General features: G+C 41.4%; 1 protein-coding gene across 1 annotated transcript in view; it reads left to right on the forward strand.

Moving 5' to 3' along the window:
* Positions 1–3,541, forward strand: part of TDRD3 (tudor domain containing 3) — a 203,917-nt gene extending 200,376 nt beyond the window's left edge. The window contains exon 14 of the mRNA XM_008145523.3: positions 3,350–3,541. The gene's annotated coding sequence lies outside the window, so the exon portion shown is untranslated. The remainder of the gene's footprint in view (positions 1–3,349) is intronic.
* The last annotated feature ends 7,671 nt before the right edge of the window (positions 3,542–11,212 follow it).

Genomic DNA, 11,212 nt, shown 5'->3' on the forward strand with positions numbered 1-11,212 from the left:
AATACTTCATAGCAGGAGTCCCCAATAGCGGTGGTCTTGCTCCCCCAGGGGACATGCCACTGTCAGAAGATCTGTCTGGTTATCACAACTAGGGGAGAGAAGGGGTTGCCACTGGCATCTAGTGGGTAGAGGCCAGGGATGCTGCTTTAGTAAATGCACAGGACAGCACCCCCAGAGCAGTGACCTGTCCCAAAATGTCAACAGTGCAGAGATTGAGAAATCCTCCTTTAAAAGAAAAACACTGCTGCTGAAGTCAGAGAGAGAGACAAAGGAGAGAGAAAGAAGGAGAGGAAATGTTTCATAGTATATCTTAAGGAATTGGGTGAAGACAACATGAATGCTTATTGAGATGTAATTTGGGGGTCCTAGGCCATCAAGCCAGAAACTTTCATCATAGAGTTTTAGAAAGAAATTTGCTATCTGAATATCTTCAATAGGAAGGAAGAGAAATGTGACAAAAAAGTCAAGAAATTATAGGACTAATCTAAGGCATCTCATTGTGATGAACCTTATTAATGTGTTTTTGCCATGTTTGGTAATATTTCTATTTTTTGCTTATGCCAGCGCTTTTGAATATTTTTTTTTAATAATCAGAGTTTTCTCATTACAGTTTTTGTTATATTTCACCCTAAAGAGAATTTTGGACTTAACTGTATCTTTTTTTCTCATGTATTTTCTCCTCAATAACAAGACCATTGAGAATTTTAAAGAAATTGTTCTCAATTCATCATTTTAGCTATTTATTCTGCTCCAGCTGTTATCCACATTGTATCTTTCCCCTGCTAAGTGACTCCATTTTTCAAACCAGCTGTGGCTGTTTAGGACTGGAAGTGCAGCTAGCCAGAACTGAGATGTGCTATCCATGAAAAATGCATACCAAATTGTAAAGACTCAGTTTAAAAAAGTAAAATATCTCAATAATTTTTATTGATCATATTGAAATGACATTTTAGAGAGATTGGGTTAAGTAAAATATGTTACTAAAATTAATTTTACTTATTTACTTTTACTTTTTTAATGTGTCTACTAGAAAATTAAAAATGGCTCATGTCTCACTTTCTATTTCTGTTGGACAGCACTGGCCCAGAGTCTTGTGTCTTCTTCAGCTTCCCCAAAGCTCCTCCATTGGTTAAAAATTAGTTCTGCCATCTCGAAGTGAAGAAACCTTTATTTCCTAGCTCTTAGCTCCTTATGTAGTCATCTGCCTGGAGAGGAAGCATGGCTTCTGATTTACCAGAGCAAGCCAGCGTGGCAACTTTTTCCTTTATCATTGACTTTTCTTTGTGCTTAATACAAGGCCATTAAGTAAATAGATATAAACCACTTAAATAAAAAGGTAGTAAAACACTTAAAATAAGTAAAATAAGTTTAGTGTACTTACAGTTAAATCTCTTTTCAGGTAAAGGAAAACTGAGACTTCCCTCTTAGCTTTCTGAGGTCTTTTAAATTGTTTAAGACAAGATTTTAGTATAAGGCCAAAGTTCCCTATACTACCACTAGCATCCCCACATACACATATTCTTCCCCAAGGGTAGGGAGGGATTATATTCTACTTGAGCTTTGTCACTAACAAAAGCAGGAGGGCATGGGAGCCAGGGGTAGGTGAGAGAAGGGGGTCCCGTGGAGCCATTGGGGAAATAGACCTACCTCTGAGAAAAAGTGGTGGCAAGTCAGGTCAAATCCTTCAGGGGAGATAAGGCCCCAAATGTTAAACTTATAGTTCCTGGACTTCTCATAGTTGTTGCAGACAAGTTAGAAATATGAGCAAATATGGATAGAGAAATTATGCATAGGTCTGTAACCAATGAAACTGAACCAAAACTAGGTGCATTTGATGAGTTTTCTGACGTGATTGGGGTTATAGGAACTAGACTTAAGTAGTAGGGATAGAGTTTAGAAATCAGTTTTAAGCTTCATTTTCTTGGCAGAGTATAGAGTCCTCTGAAGAGATTCTAAAGGTGGAGGAAAGCTTAAAGAGGAGAAGAAGCATAGTGCACGGAAGCATTTTTCAGTGGCTACATAGAGTATATAAATCAAAACAGTTGGTGCTAAATATACAGTATATATGGGTAGTGGCTGAAGACTATGGCTTTAGACATCTTAAGAGTTTGAAGTGTTCAGTGCTATCACGAACTTCCAAATAAGGGTGATTATGATTGAAATTACACTTAATAAATATTGCTATTGGATGTAGGATGGATTACAGCACCTGGAGGGCAAGCATCTAAGCAGCTAACTGCAGTGGTCTAGTGGCGGAGAGGTTAGGGTTTCTGTCCTGCTGTGAAGGGGAGATGGCTGGCCTGTGTGGGAAGGTTTGAAAGACACCTCAGCATGAGCCCCCAGTGCAATGAAGGTTCAAGCTCAGCATATGAAGCAGTTTAATAATTGTTGACTCACATTGAACTTCATTTCTGGTTTCTTATTTGTTTGATGAAAGAATCATCTTTGCATTTTCACATATCAACCACAAACTTTGAAACCTATAGCTAAGACTGTTACATAAATACCACGACTTCGTTTATTTTCTAAGGTTTTAACACCATTTTTAGCTGGTAAAAGATCTATTTTTAAAAGTGAAAAATTGTTTTGACAATCTGGTCCTGCAAATTTTTTCAAATCAAGGCCAGGGAAGTGATCACTCTAAGAATAGCTATTACAGAACCCTGTGATGCCAGCAGCGTGGGCATCATGTGAGGATGATAGTACAGAACTCTATTTTCTAAGCAGGAGACTGTTTACTCGGGAGACTTATGAGCTGTTAGTATGCAGCCATGGGAATTCTGCCCAAGCATGCTTTTATGCATGAAGCTCAAATAGGACCAGAACAATCACAGCTCATCTCTACACTTCTCTCAGCTTTCTGTTGTCACCACCCAAAGTGTTTGAACTAGAGTGGTACCTGATAAAGGTGGGGAGCAGGCAGGGGAGGTGACAAACTAAAATAAATGTCCTGTGTGGACTAAGCTAGTTCGGAAGTATTCAGAGGGATAGGATGGAGGTAGAACTGGTTCATTGGCAGGCTGCTTCTTTTTAAAATCATTCTCTGTTAAAAACTATTAGGTTAATGGACATTCCTTAAATCAATTTGCTAGCAATAAAGGGGCTAATGGTACAGAGATGTACTTTAAGAGTTTAAGAGAAAAAAGTATTTAGAAAGATTTTGCTTTTGGGTTTATATATTTATATAAATTATGTTTATAAATGAAACTGTTTATTCTATTTGCAATCTATTGATATTTCTACAAGCACTTCACATTTACAGGTAAGTTTCAGCAGAATTGTATCCTGAGTATGAAAAAGTCAATTTGTAGGTCCAATTTCACTTTCTTCCTCTCTTTTTTTTAAATAGAGTCTTTGTGAAGAGAGGAGCCATTGACGGAAACATCCTGGTCAAAACCTCTTGATAGACCTTCTAATTTCCCTTCAGAATAAGATGCAGCCATGGTGTATATTATCATTTCAAGAATGAAAAAGCAGATTTTAGGGGGGAAAAATACAAGTGAAAGAATTTTTCTTCTGCCATCAATAAAATCAGTGCGCTATTATATACCTTGTTTTACAGTATGTTTTATTTGCTGAATATTGTCTTTCTCTTTCACCTAGTATTAACACCACACTAATTGCCTTCTATCGATAGAATAGCGATGATAGCATACCGGAGCCTCCCCTAAAAATTACAGAATAAACTGACTTACACAGCTGGCCACATTTCTTGCAAAAACAACCTGAAGCCAAATTGCAGTTCTTAGTATGGTAAGTACTTAGCTACTAAGTGCAGCAGCAAAAAGTATTTAAAATTCAAATATGTTGTTTTTAGCACTCTATTAGCTTTTTCAAATGCAATTCAATTTTAAAAAGGCATTTCCTCGTAATGTGTGCAGTGGGTCTTTCAGGATTCATGTAAGTTGCAAATAACAGAAAACCCAACTCAAACTGCTTTCGTATTTCATTTAAACACTAAAGACAATTTACTGGCTTGTACATATCACTACCAGAAGCTCAGTAGGTTTTAGTTGGTTTCATTCAATGACTCAGACTTGTTGTGAAAGACCCTGATTCTTTGCATCTCTCGTGTTTACTTGCTCTGTCATTAGCTTCATTCTGCAGGAGGCTTCCCCATGTGGTCACAGATGGTTATGCTTCCAGAGCTATTAAGTGTGAGGACCATTTCTAGAAGTACACTCAGAAGAGAAAAGAAGCTCCTCTCCTTAGGCCACATTCACCTGTACTGTGCTACTTTTGTGCTTAAGAACCAGTAACTTCACAAGGGTCTGCGGATTCGTTTAGGCCTGATCCGGCCTTACAAGTGGGGCTGGTCTGCTTCCTGGAAGCGTTGGGAGCATGTTAGATTCAGGTAAAGGATGTGCTTCTGAAAGTCAGGAAATTTGCCAAAAGGAGAGGCAGGAGGTGTTGGAAAAGCAACCCAGACTGTCATTGCAGAGAGCCGATATGTCTGAACTACAAACTTCTTCATTAAATAGGACAGAAATAATGTTCCCATAGTGTTAGTCCTATGAAGTCAGAAGTGAAGTCTAAAACAAAGCATGAGAAGGTAGGAGGGATGGAGGAAGGGGAAAACAGAATCCTCCAGCCAAAATAAGTGACAAAATTTAGTACTTTGCTTTAAAGGAGAAGGCCTAAGGCTCTCAGGGACTATTAACTCTTAAGTTTTCTTATTAGCCCACAGTTGATTATTTCTACAATATTTTTTTGTTGTTGTTAATCCTCACCCTAGGATATTTTTTCCATTGATTTTTTTTAGAATGGAAGGGGGGGTGTGGAGAGAGAGAAACATTGATGAGAGAGACACATCAACCCCGACCAGACCAAGTATCAAACCTGTAACCCAAGTATGTGTCCTTGACAGGGGATCGAACCCATGACCCTTCGGTGCATGGGCCAATACTCTAACCACTGAGCAACAGTGGCCAACGTGATTTCTGCCATATCTTAATAAATAAAAGGGTGTAGGTGAAAAAGACGTTCTTGCAATATTTGGTTTTTGTTTGTCCTTTATTATTGCTATATATTATAGGCAGTTTCTTCAAGATCTCCACATAATTCAATATGTATCTCGGGTTGAGAACCAGGAGAAGACCCATGGAAATTTTTATGAATTTGATAGCTGATAAACAAGGGAAGAGGCAGGAGAACTTAGGTTAGTGTGTGTTTGTGTCTTAGTTTTTAACACAAAAATGTAAAAAGTAAAAAGAATTAAAAATTATTTATATAGATAAAAGCTTGTAGCATCCTATCTAATAAAGAGGGAATATGCTAATTGACCCTCACACCGTCGCAAAGATGGCGGTGCCCACAGCCAATAAGGAGGGAATATGCTAATTGACTGCCATGCCCTCAAAGATGGCGGCGCCCACAGCCAAAAGATGGCAGCACCCAGTCCCCTCAGCTCCACCGGGGCAGTGGGCCCGGCCACTCCGCGTGCCTGCCTCTGGAGTCCCCTAGTCCCCTCAGCCCCCCAGCTGCCCAGGGCCAGCCCGAGACGCAGGTAAGCCTCGGATGGTGGCTGCTCAGCCACCCAGGGCTGCCCGAGGCTCAGGTAACCAGGGCTGGCCGAGGCTTGCGCTGCCAGCAGTGGCAGCAGCAGAGGTGTGAGGGGGTGTTGCCTTCCCCTGATTGCCAGGTTGCCTCCCACCCCTGAGGGCTCCCAGACTGTGAGAGGGGGCAGGCCGGGCTGAGGGACTCCCCGCTCCAGTGCATGAATTTTCATGCACTGGGCCTCTAATAAGAATATAAGGGAAGAAAATATTTTTGCATAGCTATACAATGTGTTTGTGTTTTAAGCTAAATGTTATTACAAAAGAGTCAAAAAGTTAAAAAAAATTTTATAAGTTCATAAAGTTAAAAAGTGGCAGTAAACTGAGATTAATTTATTATTGAAGAAAGGAAACTATTTTAGCCTGGGTGCACAGTGTTCATAAAGTCTGTAGTAGTGTACAATAATGTCCTAGGCCTTCACATTATCTCATCACTCACTCACTGACTCACGGAGCAACTTTCAGTCCTGTAAACTCCATTCATGGTAAGTGCCCCATAAAGGCATATTATGTTTTATCTTTTATACCATATTTATACTGTACCTTTTCCATGTTTAAATACGTTTAGATATATAAATACTTATCATTGTGTCACAATTTCCTATAGTATTCAGTGCAGTGACATGCTGGAATGGGTTTGTAGTGGAGGAGTAATAAATAGGCTTACCAAATAGCGTAGGTGTGTAGTAGGCCATACTCTTTAGTTTGTGTAGTGCACTCTCTGATGTTCACACAATGACAAATTGCCTAATGACACATATCTCAGAATGTATCCCTGTTGTTAAGCAATGCATGACTGTATTTTCTTCAAAACTTGGTGCTTCACATTTAACTCATTGGTCTTTGGACCATATTGTCCATTTTCCATAGGTTAAGCAAAGCCAGCCAGTCAGCCAAATAAAAGCACAGGATTTTTTTTTTATTTTTTAGGTCAGAAAACCTCTAACTTTATTTTCCTCCAAATCAAACAACCATGGTAGTGGGAGTTTGTGCTGTGGGAGTCTGTGCTTGTTTCTCAATAAATTTCCACATTTGCTATACCATTTTTTGTCCGTGGTTTTATTCTTTGACTCCACCGGACAAAGAATCCGGGAAATCATCCTGTCCAGGGAACACAGTACATTCCAGTCCAATTTTCCCGTATCACTGGTCTCTTCCTCCCTCCACACAAAATAAGATGACCTAGCCTGACAAAAATAAGTTCTTTCTTTTTTTGCTAATACCTTCTTGCCCCACCCTTCTGCCTATGAAAACCTTCCACATTCTACAACCCTCGGGAGCACCTTGGGTTGCTTAATTCATGAGTTGCTTAATAAGCCCATTAGATCTTTGAATTTATTTGATGGAATTTTGTTTTTAACAGCACATATCTGTTTGAAAGCTTATTGGGTTAGGGAGGTACTGGACCTTTTAAGCATAGTACCCTCCATCTTGTATAAAAAACTGCTGTTTGAAATTCTCTGCTATTGTTAGATAGTCCCTTGTCCTGTAAACTCTGTCACTTTAAGACAGTCTCTTATTCTATAAAATGACTTTGTTTTTAGTTTGAATAATAGAAAAAGATAAACTTAACTGTCTGGCCTTGCAAGCTAGCCATCCAATGTAATAGACTAATATAGACTAACTAGAGGCCCGATGCATGAAAATTCATGCACTAGAGGGGGGTCCCTCAGCCCGGCCTGCCCCCTCTCCCAGTCCAGGAGCCCTCAGGGGCTGGAGGCGACCCAGCAATCGGGAAGGCGACGCCCCCATCTCACCTCTGCTGCTGCCTCTGCTGACAGGGCAAGCCTCGGCCGGCCCTGATTACCTGAGCCTTGGGTGGCCCTGGGAGGCTGGGAAGCCGCCATCTGAGGCTTGCCTGTGCCTTGGGCCAGCCCTGGGCGGCTGGGGGACTGAGGGTGGGTATGGCTGCACCGTGCGCCTGCCATCACCCTGGCTAGGCTGAAAGGACTGTGGGACTCCAATGGGGCTAAGGGGACTGGGCGCCGCCATCTTGTGGCTATGGGTGCTGCCATCTTTGTGACAGCATGATGGTCAATTTGCATAGTCCCTCTTTATTAGATAGGATACTGATGATAATTCCCATATTCTTATGCCAAGTACTAGCTCATTATGTATTCAAGGTTACAATTGTCTGTAACAATAATCTACACAGAGCTCTTCATAAAATCTGCAAAGAAGCTCAAAAGGTATAAATATGAGAAACTTCCTGTGTGACTTCACTCAGAGATTTGGAAGAAACACCTCCCTCTGGGCCGCGCGCAGTAAACAACTCCTAATTAATTGGCTCATTAAGGCATCTTGTATCTCACTCGCTGATTATGACACAACACCATCATAAATATACAGCCCTCCTTTTTATGTCTTTCCTTTGTTTAAAGAAGGAGAAAGATGGCAGTGAACAGAAGGGAGGAAGAGGGAGCAGAGACGACCACAGGCAATACCCTCAAAGAGATCCATTTTGGGAAGAGTAAAAATGAAAATGTGAGGATCAAAAAGATAATTTCTTCAAACTAATTAATTCTGTGGCCTATGGAAAATTGTTATTCTGCCCAGGTGCCCAGGTATCCCCTTGTGAAAGTCGATGGCTGCCATTCGCAGTCTGTGGAGAGCACCAGAATCCTCCAGAGGCCTTCTTTAAATGACATGGCCAGCTCCACCTGTGACCTGGTTCTGTGGTTCTCTGTTCAGGTTCTGGGAATATGCATTTTAATCAGTCTCCTCAGGTGTTTGTGTTGCTCATGACTGGCTGTCACTCATCCTCTGCTCTGGACAGACGAGCAGAGTCTCCTGCAGAGCCTTAAAACTGCAGATCAAGGCATCAGAATCAGAAGACCCATGGAGCATGGGATTAGGGTGTGTAAGGACAAAGATATGAAAAACAAGAGGCCTAATTCTCCCTGATGAGATTCCTCTCCCTCCTTTTTTTTCAGATCTTTCACTTTAGAAAACTTGTAATTGTACATCTTCTCTCTTTGAGATGTATGAAAATCCTTTTGAAAACTAGATGACCCATGAATGCCTTTCTCAAGGACCTTGATATTTACTCTTTGAAATGTAAACATCAAGGAAAATAGCACCCCAATCACCCAGTTTCTGTGGAATGGTAGGCACCTTGTTGCAAGTTGCAAAATTACCTCCTGTCATAAAGATATGAGTTGGTTTCTCAACTAGGTAAAGCTAATAAGCTAACACAGATAGTCACTCCATTTACCATGTGAGTCAAGGATGAACCATGTACCAGTATGACAAATGGTGCTGTCAAGTTCTCTTACTAGAGGGCTAGTAATTGTTTATCTTGAGAACATGTGTGTAATGGGTTCTATCTGCTTGGCTCTATAAGGGAGGAGATGTTTTTTTCTCTTTTGCAATCTCCTAGCAGACTGGCTGTGATATGTATCACATTCTGGTTTAATGTATATTCACTAGCAAACAAACAATTTTTTTGTTTCTACTACCTTAGTGGAGAAGTTTCCTGTTTGGAGGAAGATTTTGTTTTTAATGCTCTTTCCCCATGTGGAGGAGGAAAAATTAATTTTTCTTCTTCCCTTCTAAAAATTCTGACTAGTAATCAGATTAACAAATGGCAGATTAAGAGGAGAAAATGACCAAATTATTATATATGTACATACAGGGGCTCCACAAGGATATAGGGCCCAAAACAAATTAAGGGGTTGAAGCTTATATGCCATCTTGACCTTAGGAGGAGGGGGTTGTAGAACTTCAAAAGGCAGGAAGGCAATTCATATGGAGATGAAAAAGTGAATGTATAGTAAATTAATGTTTGCCGGGCTATTTTAATAATGGGACACACAAACTGTTAGCAGTGAACCAGCAGTAGAAGTTAACCAGCAGAATTGGACCTCGGTTCAGCAACCTAGGTTCTTGAGTTTGGCCGGGAAAGAATTCAGAGCCAAGCACTCAAATTATAAGAGAAATTTTATTTAGGAAGTCACAGAGGTAGAAAAAGTGAGCTAGCTTGGTTGTGCAGGCTCAGGAAACAGGTAACAGGAGGGGAAAAAAGGTCCCTTGGAACTTAAAGAAAGCAAGGATATATGCATGTGGGGAAAGAGGTGGGAAAAGGCCTGGCCAGGGAAAAAAGAGGGTGGGGTAAGGCATGAGCTTGAGAGAGAGAGAGAGAGAGAGTTGAGAGAGAGAGAGAGAGAGGTTGCCCTGAGAGAGAGAGAGAGAGAGAGAGAGAGAGAGGTTGCCCTGAGAGAGAGAGAGAGAGAGAAAGAGAGAGAGGTTGCCCTGAGTCCTTTGTCTTGAGGGGTTTTATCTAGAAGTCTCAGGCGAGGATCTTAATAGAATATTCATCTACTTTCCAGGTGTGTCTCCTCAAGGTCGCGGTCTCCACTGATTGGTCGGAGGCACCAGGACAGGGGGCCATTAGTCATCACATCTGGTCCTGATGTCAACTATGGCATAGTCCCAACCTGGCCCTGCTGCTTTGTTGGGCCTGGAGCTGCAACACAACTGAGACTTCAATGTTATCTCTAGAGTTTAATGCTTAAGGGAGTGGTTGTGCAAGGGCTTGTATGGGAGTTGTATGAGGCTATTCTCTGGCCCCCTTGCTCCTCCTCCAAGGGGATACACCACATGATGACTAGCAACATGCCATGGGAGGAAAGGTCAGGGGAGGGTCTGAACCGTATTGCCATTTGCAATAACATGGATGGACCTTGAGAATATTATGCCAGGTGAAATGTAGATAAAGCTAAGAACCATATGATTTCACTCATATGTGGGATGTAAAACTGAAACTCATGGACACAAACAGCAATACGGTGTTTGTCAGAAGGAAGGGGTGGAGGGAGAAGGGGGTCCTAATGTACGGTGACAGGAGAAGATTTGACTTTGGGTGGTGGGCACACAGTGCGATATTCAGATCTTGTAACAAACCCACACCTGAAACCTGGATCCTCTCACATGTCCAGTGTCAATGGTTCCTCCCTGTGTGACAACTATTCCATACTCTGAACCACAGGGTTCACTGTTTCCCCTGGAAACCATTGTTGGTCATACTTGGTTCTCTAAGGAACCACTTGTTGCCACTTACTCCCAGTGCTTTTCTGTTTGTTTTGTATGTTTGTCCGTTTGCCTTAAACCTTGACTGTTAAGGGTTTCACTCTACCTTGTTCATGGCAACAATGGCCCATTTAAACTGGACCTGTCCTCAGTGATGTGTCTTCTTCACATCTAATATATTTTTAAAATATTTTTTATTATTTCAGAGAGGAAGGGAGAGGGAGGGAGAGATAGGAACTTCAACAAAGAGAGAGAATCATCAATGAGCTGCCTCCTACATGGCCCCTACTGGAGGCCGAGCCCGCAACCCAGGCATGTGCCCTGAGCAGAAATCAAACCATGACCTCCAGGTTCACAGGTTGACACTCAACCACTGGGCCGTGCTGGCTGGGCAGGATCAGCTTGTTTTCTATTGTCAATGTCAATTCCCGCCCCGTGTCTGATCACTGAGTGGTTTTTATCTTCTCCCCAGTAGGGGTTGGAGGAAGATCTAGTAAAATCTACTGAACAAATTTCAGGAGAAAAATCTTAACACTGCTTTACAAACCAAAGTTTATTGTGTATTCTAAAGTACAAGTTAATGAATAGCAGGGCAGATGTTGCCAGGTTTTTGTGAGTACTAAATTGCA

Source organism: Eptesicus fuscus, chromosome 8 (assembly GCF_027574615.1).
Source record: "Eptesicus fuscus isolate TK198812 chromosome 8, DD_ASM_mEF_20220401, whole genome shotgun sequence".
NCBI classification, from domain to species: Eukaryota; Metazoa; Chordata; class Mammalia; order Chiroptera; family Vespertilionidae; genus Eptesicus; species Eptesicus fuscus.